General features: G+C 48.5%; 1 protein-coding gene across 4 annotated transcripts in view; it reads left to right on the plus strand.

Annotated features, from left to right (window-relative positions):
- The first annotated feature begins 797 nt into the window (after window positions 1–797).
- TMEM184B (transmembrane protein 184B) overlaps window positions 798–16,767 on the plus strand; it is a 36,228-nt gene continuing 20,258 nt past the window's right edge. The window contains exon 1 of one of the 4 annotated variants that reach the window (XM_069855871.1): window positions 798–890. The gene's annotated coding sequence lies outside the window, so the exon portion shown is untranslated. Of the gene's footprint in view, window positions 896–9,023; window positions 9,046–16,767 lie in introns of those variants that run through there. The other 3 variants (XM_069855860.1, XM_069855882.1, XM_069855890.1) reach the window with 3 other exon arrangements.

Consider the following 16,767-nt stretch of genomic DNA (forward strand, 5'->3'; position numbering starts at 1 on the left):
GGCAAATTCTCAGCATGCCTGTTCTCTGCCAGCTGAGCCGGGAGAGCCGCTCCTTCATTTGCCTGCAGCGAAGGGCTTCCAGCTCCTGGGGAGAGAGGAGTAAAAGGGAAGGGGAGTTCTGGGGCAACGAGATTCCTGCCTCTGTTTTGAGTGTGGTTTTGAGCAGTCGCAATTAAATCATAGAATTACAGAATGGTTTTAGTTGGAAGGGACCTTAAAGTTCCGACCTATCTCCAATGGGCAGGGACACCTCCCGCTGGATCAGGCTGCTCAAAGCCCCATCCAACCTGGCCTTGAACATCTCCAGGGATGGGGCATCTGCGACTGGGCAACCTCTGCCTGAGGCTCACCCTCCTCAAAGAATTTTTTCTGAATGTCTAACCTAAATCTGTCCTTTCTCAGTTTAAAACCATTCCCCCTCTTCCTATCCCTGTGAAATGACCTCTTCCCTTTGAAGACCCTCTTCCCTTTGAAGACCCTCCATTAGGCGGAGAAATCATGGGTGCCCCATCCCTGGAGGTGTTCAGGGCTAGGTTGGATGAGGCTTTGAGCAGCCTGATCCAGGAGGAGGAGGAGGTGTCCCTGCCCGTGAAAGGGGGGCTGGAACTGGATGGGCTTTAAGACGCCTTCCAACCCAAACCGTTCCATGATGTTATGATCACGGTGCCTTTAAGAGCCGGGCGGTGACGTCACCCCCCTTCTCCCTCCTCGAGGAGTGGGCGGGGCCTCTTCCCCTTCCCCCTTTACCCCCCTCGCGGAGTGGGCGGGGCCCGCCGTGCGCACGCGCCGGGGGCCGGGGAGGGCCCGGCGTCGCCATGGGCTCCTGAGGCCGCGCGCCGGAGCCGGTGACCGGCCCCGACCGGGCCCTGCAGCGCCCTGACCGCTCGGAGGTGAGGTGAGGCGGGGCGGCGGCGCCCAGAGGGTCTCTCTCCCCCCCCCACCTCCACTTACCTTTCTTCCTCCCCTTCTCCTGCAAACCTCACCTTCCCCCCCGGCCCCGACCTTACCTTCCTTCCCCCTCCAAATTCACCTTCCTCCTCTCCCCCAAGCTCACCTTCCCCACGCATCCTCCCCAGTCCCTCTCCTTCTTCTCCCCTTCCCCCGCGTGGCCTGTGCGATTCCCCCGTCCTCCCCGGTGCGGTCCCCTCTGCCCCCTGTGTCCCCCGCCCCCGCCAAGGCGATCCCTCAGCACTGTGCATTCCTTCCTGGTGCAGCCCCCCGCCCCCAGTCCCCTTTTCGAGCCCCGTGCTCCCCCTGGTGCAGCCCCCCAGCCCCTTGTCCCATCCCCTGGTGCATCACCCCAGCCCCCTGTCCCATCCCCTATCCCATCACCCCAGTCCCCTGTCCCATACCCTGTCCCAGCCCCTCAGCCCTCTGCCCCATCCTCTCGTGCAGCCCCCATCCCCTGTCCCAGCCCCCCATCCCTCTGCCCCAGCCCCTGTCCCAGCCCCCCCATCCCCCTGCCCCAGCCCCTGATGCAGCCCCCAACCCCATGCCCCCATCTCCCGGTTCGAGCCCCCTGTTCCCTCTGGTGCAGCCCTCCAGTCTCCTCCATCCCCCTGTGCAGCCCCCCACAACCCCATGTCCCCTTCCTCTAGTTTGAGCCTCGTTTCCCCCAGATGCAACCACCCTGTCCCATCCTCTTGATCCTACGCATATCCTGGTGCAGTATTCCAGCTCCATGTCCCCATCCCCTGGTGCAGCCCCCCAGCCCCATGTCCCCATCTCCCGGTTTGAGCCCTGTTTCCCCCTGGCACAGCCTCCCCAGCACCATGCTTTCCCCCGTTGTTCAAATCTCCTTTCCCCCACCCTGGTGCTGTCCCCTAGCCCTATGCCCTAGCCCCACAGTTTAGTCTCCCAGCACCATGCCCTCCTCCTCCAGCACAACCCCCTAGCTTCCCGGTGCCCCAGCCCTCCTCACCGTTCCTGCACTGTGTCCCTGCTGTGCCACCCCCACCATTCCTCCTCCACCCACGGTGCTCACACTCTGCGCCTTCCCCTTGCAGGGCTTCATACCCACCCCTGCTCCACGCCTCCCCACCAGCTCCTCATGCGCCTGCCCCCCTCCATGCATCCCACACAGTCTGTTCCCTAGGATTTCCCCGCTGCAGCCCACCCCATCTCTTCATGCGCGCACCCACCGGGTGCCGCTTGGTGTCTTTGGGTGGGTGTCACTGTCTGCAGGGCTGTGTTTGTCCCCAGGCAGGCTGGGAGCAAAGATGACTCCAGCAGGGCTTGTGCTTGCCAAGCCTCCTCTGGCTCAGGCTGCGTGGGGTGCCAGGCGCTCTGTGTGTGTGTGCTGAGGTGGGTGTGTGACGTGGCTCTTACTGTGCCCATGCGCTCCCGTATCGCAGGTGAGTTACAACTGGTCTTGTTTGGATGCTCCATGAGGGCTAATTCACTCTTGGCAGTTGCAGCGTGTCATGGAAGGAGGGCTTTGGAAGGACATGTGCATGGTTGGGTCCTGAAGAATTGTGAACCAGGAAAGGGACTGGAGTGGTTTCAGGGACAGCTCTTTGAAGGCTGCCTGGAACACCACAAGGCTGTCAGGAGTGGGAGGAGGAGTGGGAATTCTAGAGCAAATAGTGAAGATGGTTCCCCCTTACAGAAAGTTTGAAACTGTTCTTGCCACATAAGGAGCTTGAACAGGAGTGATTATTGAAGACATAGAGAAGCTTCCCCAGAGAAAAGACTGTTTACCTCCCTTGAAGAGAAAAATAGAAGGTATTGATCAATAATAGAGTGACGGCTCATAGGATGAATAGAAATGCCTATTACCTGTCCTGCAAGAAAGAGACAACAATCAATGAAAATGTAATAAAGCATACATCCTGCTAGCAAAGAGTTGGCTTTTTTAACACAACTGGAAGTTACCCTTGAGTTGAAGAGATTTAACAGCCTTCCTTAAAGGGAGCAGAGATTTCTCTAGAAATGTTTGTGTAATTCGGGTTTCTAACACTAATAGTTTGTATTTGTGTAGTACTTTTGGAAAAAAACAAATTCTCACACTTCTAGGATGCTGGCAAAGTACTAAATAATAAGGCTTTAGGGAGATATTTTTTTATGGTGAAGGTATTCCACCATGGCTTTTTTTTTTGCCATTGTCCCCAAGAAAATGGGTTTGAAATCTGCTCTGGTCTAGTGGAGCAGTTTTTAAGTCCTCAGTACCATCACTGTTATGGTTCTACTGTAAACGTAAGTGACATGGATGAAGCAGGTGGCTGTCTCTGCATCTGGAGCAGAAGTGATGTGGTCTTGCTGTAAAATGATCAGGAAAGGATTGCCACTGAAGTCAGCATTTCCAGCCAGTTTAGTGGTGTGGGAAGATGTTTTCCTCTGTGTTCTGTTCAAGCCTCTACAATCATTTCGGAGTGCTGAATGGTTTGTGTTCTGGAAACGTGGGGCAAGAGGGAGAACGCCTCCCTGTCACTCAGGCATCTTTTGTACTTTTATTTGTTCATGTCCTTGGGACACGTGGCAGTTAGAAGGGGAAGATTCTTAGACAATCATGCAATCGCCAGTCGCATGAAGTTCAACAAGGGCAAGTGCTGGATTTTGCACTTGGGGCAGGGCAACCCTTGATATACACATAGGCTAGGGAGTGAGAGGCTGGAGAGCAGCCCTGCGGAAAGGGATCTGGGGGTTCTGGTCGATGGCAACCGTGTCCTGGGGTGCATCAAGTGCAGCATTGCCAACCAACTGAGGGAGATGATTGACCTGCTCCACTCCGCGCTGTTATGGCCCCACCTTGAGTCCTGTGTGCAGTTTGGGGGCCGTAGGATAAAAAGGGATGTCAAGCTACTGGAGAGTGTCCAGGAGAGGGACACAAAGTCGCTGGAGGGTTTACAGGGGAAGCTGTATGAGGAGTGACTAAAGTCACTCGGTCTGTTCAGCCTGGAGAAGAGGAGACTGAGGGGGGACCTCATCGCAGTCTACAGTTTCCTCACAAGGGGAGAAGGAGGATCAGGTGCTGATCTCTCTGGTGACCAATGATGGGACCTGAGGGAACAGCAGGAAGATGCACCAGGGAAGGTTTAGGTTGGGTATTAGGAAAATGCTCTTCACCCAAAGGTGGTGGAGCACTGGAACAGCTCCCCAGGGAAGCAGTCACGATGTCAAGCTTGACAGTATTCAAGAAGCATTTGGACAACGCCCTCAGAGACAGGGTGTGAATGTTGGGGTTGTCCTGTGCAGGGACAGGAGTTGGATTCAATGATGTTTGTGGGTCTCTTCCAACTGAGAGCATTCTACAATTCTCTGAATAAACTGGTCAGAAAATAATGTTCAGAGAGACTAGCTGGTTTGGCATAACAAAAGCATTCTGAGCTGGCTGGTTTCTAACGATTTGACAGAATTCAGCTAGAATTCTGCCTTATTCTCTGTCAGCTTGTTTGCCTGTTTGCCAGTAGCAGGCTGGGAGATGAGCTTTCGCAGTTTGCAGTTGTGGGATTAGGGGTCTGTTCTACTTGTGGATAAAGGAAGGATAAGTTGTTGAATTTTTCCCTTTAAAATGTCATTCCTTTTCTCTGTCTGGTTCTACTGCTGAGTTAACTGAAACATCTAATAATCGTGTTTTGACTTAAGACAACAACCTTTTAATTTCCATGTGATGGAACTTACCCTTCATTCCTCCTCTCCTCCTGTTTTGAGTCTGTATTTAATTGGTTTATGTTTGCAGCGGTGGAGATGAGCTCTTGCCCACTCCTAGCAGAACTGCCTGCTTCTTTTTCCAGCAGCTCAAATGGTATCTTTGAGCTCTTTTAGCAATGGCTGGTGTGAGCAGTGAATTCTTCGAGAGGAGTTTGTTATTTGTTCCTACCTGCCTCAAGAGCCCAGTGTTGCATTGTTTGGAGGATTGAAGGTTAAGGTAAAACACGAAGGTGCAGTCAGACTTGTTGATTCTGAGGGGCTGTTGCTGTAACTAGCTTTCACAGCGTTTTCAGACTAAAAGTGAGGAAACCAAGGTTATAAAGCAGCAGCGAAGGTACAGGTTGAGCTGTCTGCAGAATCAAGAGAATAGTACAGCCTCGGAGAGAAATTACGCTTAACCCTTTATAGAGTAGAGCCTTCCTAGTACATGACTGCTGTTAGCTCTCTGTGTGACAAAGCTGCTGTGTGTTATTGAAGAGCCAGGGTTGGGGGAGAAGCTGTTCTCTGTTTTAGAGCTTGTGATTGATTGGATTCACTAGGCCTTGGAAAATCGAGGTGTTGTGGAGAACGGCTTTGTGTTTGGGTTTTGTGTGCTGACTTGCCCTTCTGTTCGCTCGAAGCTGTGTGTGCTGTTCTCACTTCTCCCCAAAGTCTTCGGGGTTTGCTTTCTTGTGGTGGAAGAGCGGTTTCCTGCCAAGACATTACACTCTGCCAGAACATTTGGGACTCAGTGGTTTGAGGTGGTGATGAAATGGATTAAAGCACTTAGCTAAAATAACTACAAAATATGGCTGGAAATGCCCTTTTGAAGAGGTGTTTTGGTATTTGGGGTTTTTTCCCCTTTTTCTTTTGTTTCCTTATGGTCTGCTTTGGGAGAGAGCAACTGGACCTGATTTCAGAGCAGCAATCCCCTGGGAAGGCTGTGGAAGTGAAGTTCTGCCAGCTGAAGTGGTGAGCTGCAGCCACCCTCTAGGAGTCCCACCTCACAGTCTTCCTCCTCTAGGAAGAGGCAAGGGGCTGGAGTACTTGCTTATCACCAGGTTCTCTCTAGTCTTTAAAAATCAGCTCAACCTCCATGGTGTTCTTGTTTGGAGTGGACTAAGTAAAATGTCTGGGAAGGCAACAGTGCGATCTGTGTCCAGGTAAAATGCGGTGTATAGACAAACTGCCTGGAACCATTCTGGGTCTGACCAGGTCTTGGTAGATCCTGAGGGGCGTAATTTACAGGAAACCTGAAGAGGGAAACAACTTAAGTGCTCTACCAGCTGCATGGAATGTCCTTTAACCCGTAAAGTACCTGGATGTTTTTGTCTCCACCCTCAAGTCTGTCTCTGGATTAAAAAGATGGGAATACAGTCCCAGTGCCTGGGAGTCTGGTGGTACTGAAAGGATCAGCTATTTGAGGATGTTACATCATGGAGTGTGACCAGGAGCATAGAGAGATAGTGTCACAGCCTCACATTTTTTGTGTCTGACCTGAAAGCTTTCTTCTCAGCCCGAGCATGTTGTACATCTGGCCCCCGGTTGACTCTGTGGCAAGAAGGTAAAAAAAGATCTCTCTGGTTCAGCAATGAAAATGACAGCAACATGTTATATAGTGCAGCATTGAGGCTTTGAGGAGATGAGATGAAGTAACGGCTTAAAAGCTGACCTTGCTGGCCCATTGTTCCCTCCCCAGGCTGCAGAACATGACATTGATGCTATTGGAGGCTGCTGAGCTGATTGCTTGGGAACGTGCAGTTGCTTGGTCATCTCCAGCACAGATACAGCCCAGGCAGCAGGGGTGTAAGTAGCCGTGCCTCCGTCCAGGTTACTTAAAATGGACCTGGGCAAACCAGTTGCCTGAGGAGACAGATCAGAAAAGAGTGAATTTCTCTTCATAGCTCATCCCATCTTGCCTCCTTCTTGCCAGTTTTGCTAGGAAAGACTGGTTACTGGTGGGTGAATCTGTTTGCAGCTAGTTCCCCCATGGGAGCCAGGAGTGACCTCCTTCCTCCTCACAATTCTCCTGACTTCTGGACCTTTTTCCCCTGTCCCAGTGACTTTGTGATGGCACTGATTTTACAGCAGGGTTTTAAGCTAGAAGTTATTTGTATAAATTCCCATTCAGGCAACTTCATCCAACTGGGTTATTTAATCTTACTGTGTCTGGAAAAGTGGGATTGAAGTTTTATCTTTTAAGCACACACCCTCTCAGGTGGATGCTTGGTGCGCCTCATTCTGCGTAGAAAAAAATGCGTGGCTGTTTGATGACTTCTAGGGTAGAAATGAGGATTTCAGGATCACCTCAAACTGTTTTAGTAGCTGTTGGCATTAATAGTGTTGGCTCCTCTCTGCAAACCTCTGTGGTCGGCTTCTGGGCTAAGCCAGGAAAGGCTGGGCAGCTTCTGGCCACTTGTGTGGCATAAGTAGCCTTTGGAAGAGAATGATGCTGGGCAAGGTTTCTCCCACTGATGCTGTCTCTACTTGCTGTGCTTTAGCCAGCAAGGATGAGAATGGTTTCCTCCCCCAGGCGTTGCTCTCTAGCTGTGAGCTTCCAGAGGTAACTTTACTGTAAGGGAAGTGTTGTGCCTGGGTTCATTCTTTAACTAGCAAAGCTGTAATGCTGGTGTAGCTAGGGCTTGGCATTTTTTGTGCTGGGGAGGAATGCTGCTCTCCCAGAAGCCCAGGAATACAAAGCTTCTGATTTTGCTTTTAGAAGTCTGCATCTGTAGGGTTTCTAATTTTCTTCACTGAGTAGCTGGCGAGAAGTGTGGAGGGGGCAGTGTTCAACATGGGTAATGAAAGTAGGAGTCAGTGGTTTTGGAGAATTAATGAGAGGATGTGTGTGCCTTATGTCCAGAGTTTAAAGAAAAAAAAAGAGCAACAACACACAAATGAAATAAGCAAGTCAGATGCTTCCAGCACAGGAAGGACACGGATCTATTAGAGAGAATCCAGAGGAGGCCACAGAGATGATCAGAGGGCTGGAGCACCTCCCATACCAGGACAGGCTGAGAGAGTTGGTCTGGTTCAGCCTGGAGAAGAGAAGGGTGTGCAGAGACCTTAAGAGCAGCCTTCCAGTACCCAAAGGGGGCTACAGGAAACCTTGGGAGGGGCTCTTTATCAGGGAGTGCAGGGATAGGACAAGAGGTAACAGTTTTAAGCTGAGAGAGGAGATTTAGGTTAGATATTAGGAAGAATTTTTTTCCGGTGAGGGTGGTGAGGCACTGGCTCAGGTTGCCCAGGGAAGCTGTGGACATCCCATCCATAGAGGTGTTCAAAGCTAGGCTGGAGGGGGCTTTGAGCAGCCTGATCCAGTGGGAGGTGTCGCTGCCCATGGTAGCGGGATTGGAACTGGATGGTCATAGAATCATGGAATAGTTTGAGTTGGAAGGGACCTTAAAGATCATCTGATTCCATCATCTTCAAGGTCCCTTCCAACCCAAACCATTCTCTGATTTTAGCAAGAGGAGAAGGGCTTCATAGTGAGTGGCTCTGGATGCTTTGTTGAGAATCACTGTTCATGCTTCTGCAGTGCTGATCGCTGCTACATATATGCATCAGGGAATGATTGCTGGGGAAGTCAGATGTGCCATCTCCCTCACATGCATCACTGCACAGTTGCATGAGCTTGTGATAAGATGTCTGGCTTCTTCCAGTACATTTACTTTCTAAATTTAGGTATAGATCTCCTCTGATAGATTCTGTATGTTATATTCTGTGTGGAAAAGTATGCTCCCATATAAAAAAACCCAAACCCTCCTTCCTTCATGTGTGACTGCCACAAGTTCAATGGCTTTTGATCCTGCTGCAGAGTTTGATTCTTCTTAGAGTTACTGTGTACCCCATGGCAACTTTAAAAATGGTTTTTCCTCTGTCTTGACACTTGAAAGTGGGGAAGGATGGACGTAAGTGGTGGTGGAGGAGCAAGTTCTGATTTAACTTTGTTCCTGAGAATTTGGAAAATGAAATGCAAACTTCCTCTGTCATGCTGGATGCAAGTCTTTCCAACACATCCTCCTCCTTATTGTCTCTTTCCTCTGTGCCAGTTGGAGAACATCTTTGTAGTCTTCTGTGTTTCTCTCTTGGGAGCAGAGGACATGACTGTTTTATGTGGAGCGTGGCTGCTGGGAATATGGGAAAAGGATACAGTGCATGGCCCAAACGTGCTTGATCCTACTCTTGAAGGAGAGGTTGGAAGGCTGGGGAACATCCCTTCTCCTCCTCTCCCTCCTCCTTTCTCTTTTTTCCTGTCTCCTTCCAAAAAAGGGCCTGGATGTTGGATGTTGACCTATCACAACATGGGTCAGTCACCAAAAAAAAAAGAGGGGGGGAGGGCTGTGTGAGTACAGCGAGACAACAGAAATTAATAGAGCAGAAAAAAACTCTGGAAAGAAGAGGACACGGCTCAGGGTAAAAGGGTTTTACTGTTGATTCTGAGTTTTTAAATGGGTGCGTGGTGGGGAAGGGGGGAGCTGTTCTCTCTTTGGATGCTCTGTATGGATTAGGGAGATGGGTGGGGTCTCTGTGAGCTGGAAGTGTAGAAGATTTTTGCGATATTCTCAGAGTTTAGTTTTCTTAAAACGAGGAAGAAGTTGTGTGGCTCTGTTGAAGGTTAAATTCTTTGTGTGTACAATATGGTCTTACGTGTACGTAGGCGTGGGATCATCTCCTGAATGTGGCTTAGCGGGTGTGTACCTTGCCCTGTGGTTTGGTCCTCCTAGGTGCCTGACGACTCTACCTCCTACCTTCTGAGGCTAATGGTCTTTCTCCTCCACTTGTGCTGGTTCTACTGGTTTTGTGTCCCAGTGACAATTTTCTCTGTTTTTGTTGACTGTACTGACAGCTCGTTTGAAAATTGTGATGGTGGAAGATCTCTTCAGTGTTCAGGCTGCTTACTTCTCTGCAGAAATAATGCTGCAAAGAACTGTATTTGGGTCTGGATTTGTTGTGCAGAGAGGGAAGTCGTGCATTAAGGTGACAGGAAGTGCAGTAGCTGTGGGTACAACGACTGGATGCTGAACACAGTGTTGTTCATTTGGTTTTGGAGCTATATATGTGTGCCTGCGTATGAAGTGCATGTTGTGGGCTGACTGATGTTTAGAAAAATTTACCCAGCATGAAGGGTAAAATGTAAATGAGTTGCACTAGTGAAAATTGCATGCCAGGTCACATATTTAACTCACAGATTTTTTGGGGGGTGCTACTAGAGAGCTTAAAAATGCACTGTTGGGACCTTTTCATGTCTTATAGCTGAGTAAACTAGATGCCACCCCAGAGACCAAAAGCAATTTGAGAAGCAATAAATTTAAGATAATTTTATTTTCTTTTATTGCTGTCGCTGATGTGAGCTGCATTGGTGACTCCGTTACTGTGTGGCATTATTTTTTTTTTTGTCCTGACTCTTCCTCCTCCTTTTCCTACCTTTAGCCAGATCAGCTGGTGATACCTTTGGGGGTTAAAAAGACCTTACATCAGTTATGAATTTACAATATTTACTTACAATGGAAAGAACTGATCGCAGTTGGCAATTCTAGGCATTCCGGTAATTAAAATAGTCTAAAATAAACCTTGAACCATTTTGTCGTGTGTTCTTGTACTCCTTGTCAGTCTAAGGGACATTCTGAAAACCATACAGCTCCTGCTTTCACTGAGGTAAAGCTCTGGCTTCTGTCCTAATAGTTGCAGAAAATTCAGACTTGAAATCACCTACTGCATCGCACGTGTGCATTGGTCTTCTTTTTTTGGTCTGGAATAAGGATAATTTAATGGAGAAACTCTTGGAGGAATAAGAAATTAAGAGGGGAATGGAAAATGGTTTTGCGGTATCTTAAGAGAAACAGAATTCATCGTGGTGGATATTTGAAACAACATTGAGTGTGAAGTAGGTTTTAAGGAAGAACAATTTCTTGCCTCATAGCGTTCCAGGAGAACCTTGTATCCAGGTTGTGCATGTTTTCTGTTGGATCATATCTTGTACAGCAGAAGGAGGCTTAGCTGCTAAGGCTCTTTCATGGGATAACTGTGTGTCATTCTCTGCTCTCTCAGCAGTTTAGAAATGAAATACTTTTAGTCTCGGAGGAGATGATCTATTTTAGAAACACAGATTGTTTTTGCGGATGGCAGAGGACGGCTTCAGAGTCACGTCATTTGAGGTTCTTTTCCTACCAACACCGGGGCAAAGTGAGTGCGCTCTCGACAGCAGCACAACAGAGCAGGTCTTGCTCCAAGCAGGCAGCCTGCTCCTCCTTTACTGGGCTCTGTGACTGAATGTGTGCTCTAAAGTACCCCCAGGAACTGAAGGACCAAGCTTGAATGTTTCTTTCATCCTCTTACCCCGTTTCGTTACGTCAGAATGGGGTTTGCATATTTATGTTTGTTTATCTTTAAGTAGAAATAGCTCCTCCTCGGTGGTGACATTTTTCAAGCCTTTGCACAAGCCAGAAATGAAATATTTTGTTTTCACTAACACCACATCCTTTCTGTTTACTGTTCTGAGTTCATTTTTGGTGAAAGAAGCTGCCATGTTAATTTTGGAGACAGAAGGCCCCTGTTTCCAAAAGATAACAGGAATGATAATCTGCTTCCGATGGAGAATTACTGCGCTGCTGTTTCACTCTGGATGCAGGCCCTGTGGACACATCCCCTCCAGCTTTACCTTGGTTTGGTGTATTTGACAGAACTGGTCCCTGTGCAGGTTGGAGCCCCTTCCCTGTCAAAAAACTCAGCAACGCTGTTTTTCATGTCTAAGTTTTTATCAGGATAGTTATCTTGATATAAGTAATACACACTTTGCATGGTTTTCTTCTCTCATCCTTGCATTGAGAGCACACCCTAATACTCCTAAAGTGCTTCCTGAAGATCTGATAAATAAGTTTAAGTCAGTACTAGGTTGGTGTTTAAGCTAATTGGCTGAGGGAACTGGGGTTATTTAGCCTAGAGAAGAGGAGGGTGAGGGGAGACCTTATCACTGTCTACAACTACCTGAAAGGAGGTTGTAGAGAGGTGGGAGTTGGTCTTTTCACCCAAGTGACAGGTGATAGGATGAAAGGGAATGGCCTCAAGCTATGCCAGGGGAGGTGTTTAGATTGGACATTAGGAAAAACTTCTTCACTGAAAGGGTCTTCGGGCACTGGCACAGGCTGCTCAGGGAGGTGGTTGAGTTCCCGTCCCTGGACGTGTTTAGAATATGGGTAGATGAAGTGCTTAGGAATAGGATTTAGTAGTAGACAGATACGGTGGAACTTGAAGATCTCAAAGGTCTTTTCCAACCTAAGGATTCTATGCCTAGCGATACAAGGTCCTGTCTTGCTTAAACGTGCATAACTTGTAACAGCATCTGGGCAGGAACACATGAACGGCTCATCGGGAATGGGGGTATCGTCTCTGCCTTCCATGTTTGGGGTTGTTTGGTATAGACCTCACACAGGCCTAAGCGCTGCCCAAACTCACATACGGGAATTGTACCAGCTGATCCAAGTTTCCTGTGGCCATGCACCACGTGCCCTTGTCCGAAAGCCCTGTGTGTTTACTCACATATGGCATCATGGGGGTGTGGTGGGATGACTCCTCTGGCTGGAGTGTTGGAATGGAAGGATACAGGCATTTTAGGAAGGACAGGCAGGGGAGAGGAGGGAGTGTCGCCTTCCATGTCAGTGACCAGCTGGAGTGCATGGAGCTCCACCTGGGGGTGGATAGGGAGCCACCTGAGAGCTTATGGGTCAGGATTAAAGGGAGGGCAGGGCCAGGTGACGTTATGCTGGGGGTCTGCTACAGGCCACCTGGCCAGGAAGAACAAGCAGATGAGGTCCTCTGTAGACAGATAGGAGCAGCCTCACATTCACAAGCCCTGGTCCTCATGGGGGATTTCAGCTACCCCAGTATCTGTTTGAGGGACAACACAGCATGGTCCAGGCAATCAAGGAGGTTCCTGGAATGTGTTGATAACTTCCTTCTCCAAGTGATAGAGAAGCCAATGAGGAGAAGTGCGGTGCTGGGTGTTGTTCTCACCAGCAAGGACGGGCTGATGGGGAATGTGAAGCTCAAGAGGAGCCTTGTCTGCGGTGAGCATGAACTGGTGGATTTCAAAATCCTTAGGGCAGTGAAGAGGGCACACAGCAAGCTCACTGCCCTGAACTTTAGGAGAGTGGACTTTGGCCTTTTCTGGGATCTGGTTGGTAGGGTGCTATGGGATAAAACCCGAGAGGGAAGAGGGGCCTAAGAAAGCTGGTTAATATTCAAGGATCACCTTGTCCAAGCTCAGGAGCAATACATCCCAACAAAGAAGCAAGTCAGCAAAAAACACTTGAAGGTCTGCATGGATGAACAAGGAGCCCCTGGACCAACTCAAACACAAAAAAGAAGCTTACAGAGGGTGGAACCAAGAGCAGGCAGCTTGTAAGGAATACAGAGAAATTGTTTGAGCAGCCATAGGCCAGGTTAAGAAGCGAGAGCCTTGATGGAATTAAATATGGCCAGGCACATCAAGGGCTACAAGAAAAGCTTCTATAGGTATGTTGGTAATGAAAGGCAGACTAGGGAAAATGTGGACCCTTTCTGAAAGGAAACGGGAGACCTGATTAGCTGGGATATGGAGGAGTCTGAGGTATTCAATGACTTTTTTGCCTCAGTCTTCACCAGCAAAGGCACCACCCAAGTTGCAGAAGGCAAAGGCAGGGGACTGGAAGATCCAAGAATTGCCCACTGTAGGAGAGGATCAGGTGCAAGATCATTGAAGGAGCCTGAAGTTGACCAAGTGTGTGGGACCTGATGAGGTGCATCCGCAGGCCCTGAGGGAACTGACAGATGAAGTTGCTAAGCCACTGTCCATCATATTTGAGAAGTCATGGCAGTCTGGTGAAGTGACTGGAAAAGGGGAAGCATAACTCCCGTTTTTAAAAGGAGAAAAAGGAAGACCTAGAGAACTACAGGCTGGTCAGTCTCACCTCTGTGCCTGGCAAGGTCATGTAGCAGATCCTCTTGGAAACAATGCTAAGGCACATGGAAAGTAAATCATGCCTGACAAACTTGGTGGACACCTGTGATGGGGTTACAGTGTTGGTAGATAAGGGAAGAGTAACTGATATCATCTGCCTAGACTTGTGCAAAGCATTTGATGCTGTTCCACGTGACATTCTTATCTCTAAGTTGGAGACACGTGGATTTTAGAGATGGACCACTTGGTGAATAAGGAATTGGCTGGATTTTTGCACTCAGAGAGTTGCCATCAAGAGCTTGATGTCCGTGTGGAGACCAGTGATAAGTGGTATTCCACAGGGATCTGTATTGGAACAACATGGGCAGTGGGACTGAGTGCGCCCTCAGCTGGTTTGCTGACAACCCCATGCTGTGGGGTGTGGTTGATGTGCTGGCAGGAAAGGGTGCCATCCAGAGGGACCTTGACACGCTTGAGAGGTGAGCCTATACAAACCTCATGAAGTTCAGCAAGACAAAGTGCAAGGTCCTGTACTGCATCAGGACAACCCCAAGCACAAATACAGGCTCTGTGGAGAATGGAGTGAGAGCAGACTTGAAGAGCAGGACTCGGGGGTGCTGGCGGATGAGAAGCTCAACATGAGCTAGCAGCTCATGTGCACTTTCAGCTCAGAAAACCAACCATGTCCTGGGCTGCATCAGAATTGTGACCAGCAGGGCACGAGAGGTGATTGTGCCCCTCTACACTGCTCTCATGAGACCTCGCCTGGAGTATTGTATTCAGTTCTGGAATCCCCAACATAAGAAGGATATGGAACTGTTGGAATGTATCCGTGAAGATGATCAGAGGAATGGAACATTTCTGCTATGAGGACAGGCTGAGAGAGTTGGGGTTGGTTCAGCCTGGAGAAGAGAAGGCTCTGAGGAGACCTTATAGCAGCCTTCCAGTACTTAAAGAGGGGCCTACAGGAAGGCTGGAGAGGGACTTTTTATAAGGACATATAGTGTGATAGGACAAGGGATAATGAGTTTAAGCTGAAAGAGAGGAGATTTAGGTTAGCTATAAGGGAAAACATTCTTCACTATGAGAGTAGTGAGGCACTGGAATGGGTTGCCCAGAGAAGTTGTGGATGCTTTCTCCCTGAAAGTGTACAAAGTCAGGCTGGATAGGTCTTTGAGCAACCTCATAAAGTGGAAGTTGTCTCTATGCTTCTGTGTACTTTCCTGTGCATGTGTTTCCAGTTTCCAAAGTTTGGTGCTTTTCCTGGCTGGCTGTTCTCCTGGTCCTGTTTGGGATGTGCTGTATTGCAGCTCTGGGAGGAGCAAGGTAGGCAGCTGGAGATGGGGAAAGCTTCAAGAGTGAGATTTAGAAGTTTTGATATATTTTCCTTTGATATATTTATGAGAGTCCTCCAGAGAGGGAGAAAAAGCATGCAAGTAACTTTACTGTTCCTTGAAATGGAAGCAATGAGGTGGAGGTGAGAGAAATTTATTATGCATTAGAGTGGTTTGGTTTGCATTGTGTTGGTGATTTAGGTTTCTAAATGCCCCTAATTTGCCACATGGTACTGTCAAGTGTTGGCACCTTGCAATGCTGGGAACCATATGGTCTGAGAACAAAGAACATAGCATTTCTGCTGTGAGGACAGGCTGAGGGAGAGTTGGGAGTTGTTCAGCCAGGAGAAGAGAAGGCTCTGAGGAGACCTTGTAGCAGCCTTTCAGTACTTGAAGGAGCTACAGGAAAGCTGGGGAGGGACTGTTTACAAGGGCATGGAGTGATGGCATGAGGGGGAATGTCTTTAAATTGGAAGGGGGAAAGGTTTAGGTTAGACATTAGGAAGAATTTCTTTACAATGAGAGTGGTGAAGCACTGGCACAGGTTGCCCAGGGAAGCTGTGGCTGCCCCATCCCTGGAAGTGCTCAAGGCCAGATTGGATGGGGCCGTGGGCAGTCTGATCCAGTGGGAAGTGTCCCTGCCCATGGCAGGGGAGTTGGAACTGGATGATCTTTAAGGTCCCTTCCAACTCAAACCATTCTATGGTGTTGGCTGTGATGTGCTCCCAGGCACCACTTTTGCTGGAAGCCCATCCCAGTGGTTTGTTGTGCTTGTGTCCCCTTGCATGGTGGGAAACACAGCCTGTTAAAAGACTTGCTGTAGCCTCCCCTCATGATGTTCTTTTTGACAAGGCAAAAGAGGAGCTGGGAGACTCTGAGCTGGTGGTAGTGAATGAGCTGAAATCCTACCACCTGTTTAATGCTCCAATCTTTGCTGTTATCTGTTTCTCAGATATAGTACAGAATTGCTCTTACAGCTTTTTGCATACAATGATCTATAATAATAGCTTTTTGCATCTCTTTATATCTGTCACTGTAGCAATGCTGTATGGGACTTTAGGAGATTAGAAGGGATAATTTCGAAGATATGTGTTAATTTTGAAGATTCAGGAGTACAGTGTTCCTTCATGTTTCACTATAGAAGAGAATGAACTGTACGCTGATGCTTACAACCAATAAAAAGTATCAGCTGATTAAAAGTCCATCCTTGGGGGCAACCCTGAGGAACAGGGGTGCTTTTGGGTGAGGTAGATTGGTGTTTGGGGTAGGAGAAGAGAAGTGGAGCCCTGGTTAACAAGCTTTGTACATTTCTTTTAGAACACAGTGCTGGAAGGAGTTATTAGTTTCAGTGGCTGTGTGAATTAAAGGGGATTAGGCGACGAATGATGCATAATCATGTAATTAATGATGGTTAATGTATAATCACAAGGGGGCAGTGTTAAGGTTACACATACAACTTGAACTTGTAAGTGTTCTTGCTTCTGAATACGTAGCCCTTGTCATGTCAGAATGCTTGTTGATCCCTTTCTGCTGTTTCAGCTCCTTTTAAAATGAGTGTAGAGAAGCAGAGGAATTTCCTTTCAGATCTTCACTTCTGCTGACGTTAACCTGCATTTGGGTCTGTGCTGTTGGTGAACTTTAGGAAGGGCTTAGCAGCTTCCTCTCTTGCACAGTTCCCACAGCTGGCTGTGATCCCGCTTTATTTAGAGCTAGGTTAACCACAGGTGCATCTGCTCTGATTTCATTTTAGATGTGCCCTTTGTGAGCTTGGTGGAAGGACTCTCAGCGCTGTGAGTGTTCAGTCACTTTGGAGATCTATAGATCCTTTTCTTCTCCAAGCATTAAAAACCTTGCTACCTTGTGATA

Source organism: Phaenicophaeus curvirostris, chromosome 1, assembly GCF_032191515.1.
Source record: "Phaenicophaeus curvirostris isolate KB17595 chromosome 1, BPBGC_Pcur_1.0, whole genome shotgun sequence".
Taxonomy (NCBI): domain Eukaryota; kingdom Metazoa; phylum Chordata; class Aves; order Cuculiformes; family Cuculidae; genus Phaenicophaeus; species Phaenicophaeus curvirostris.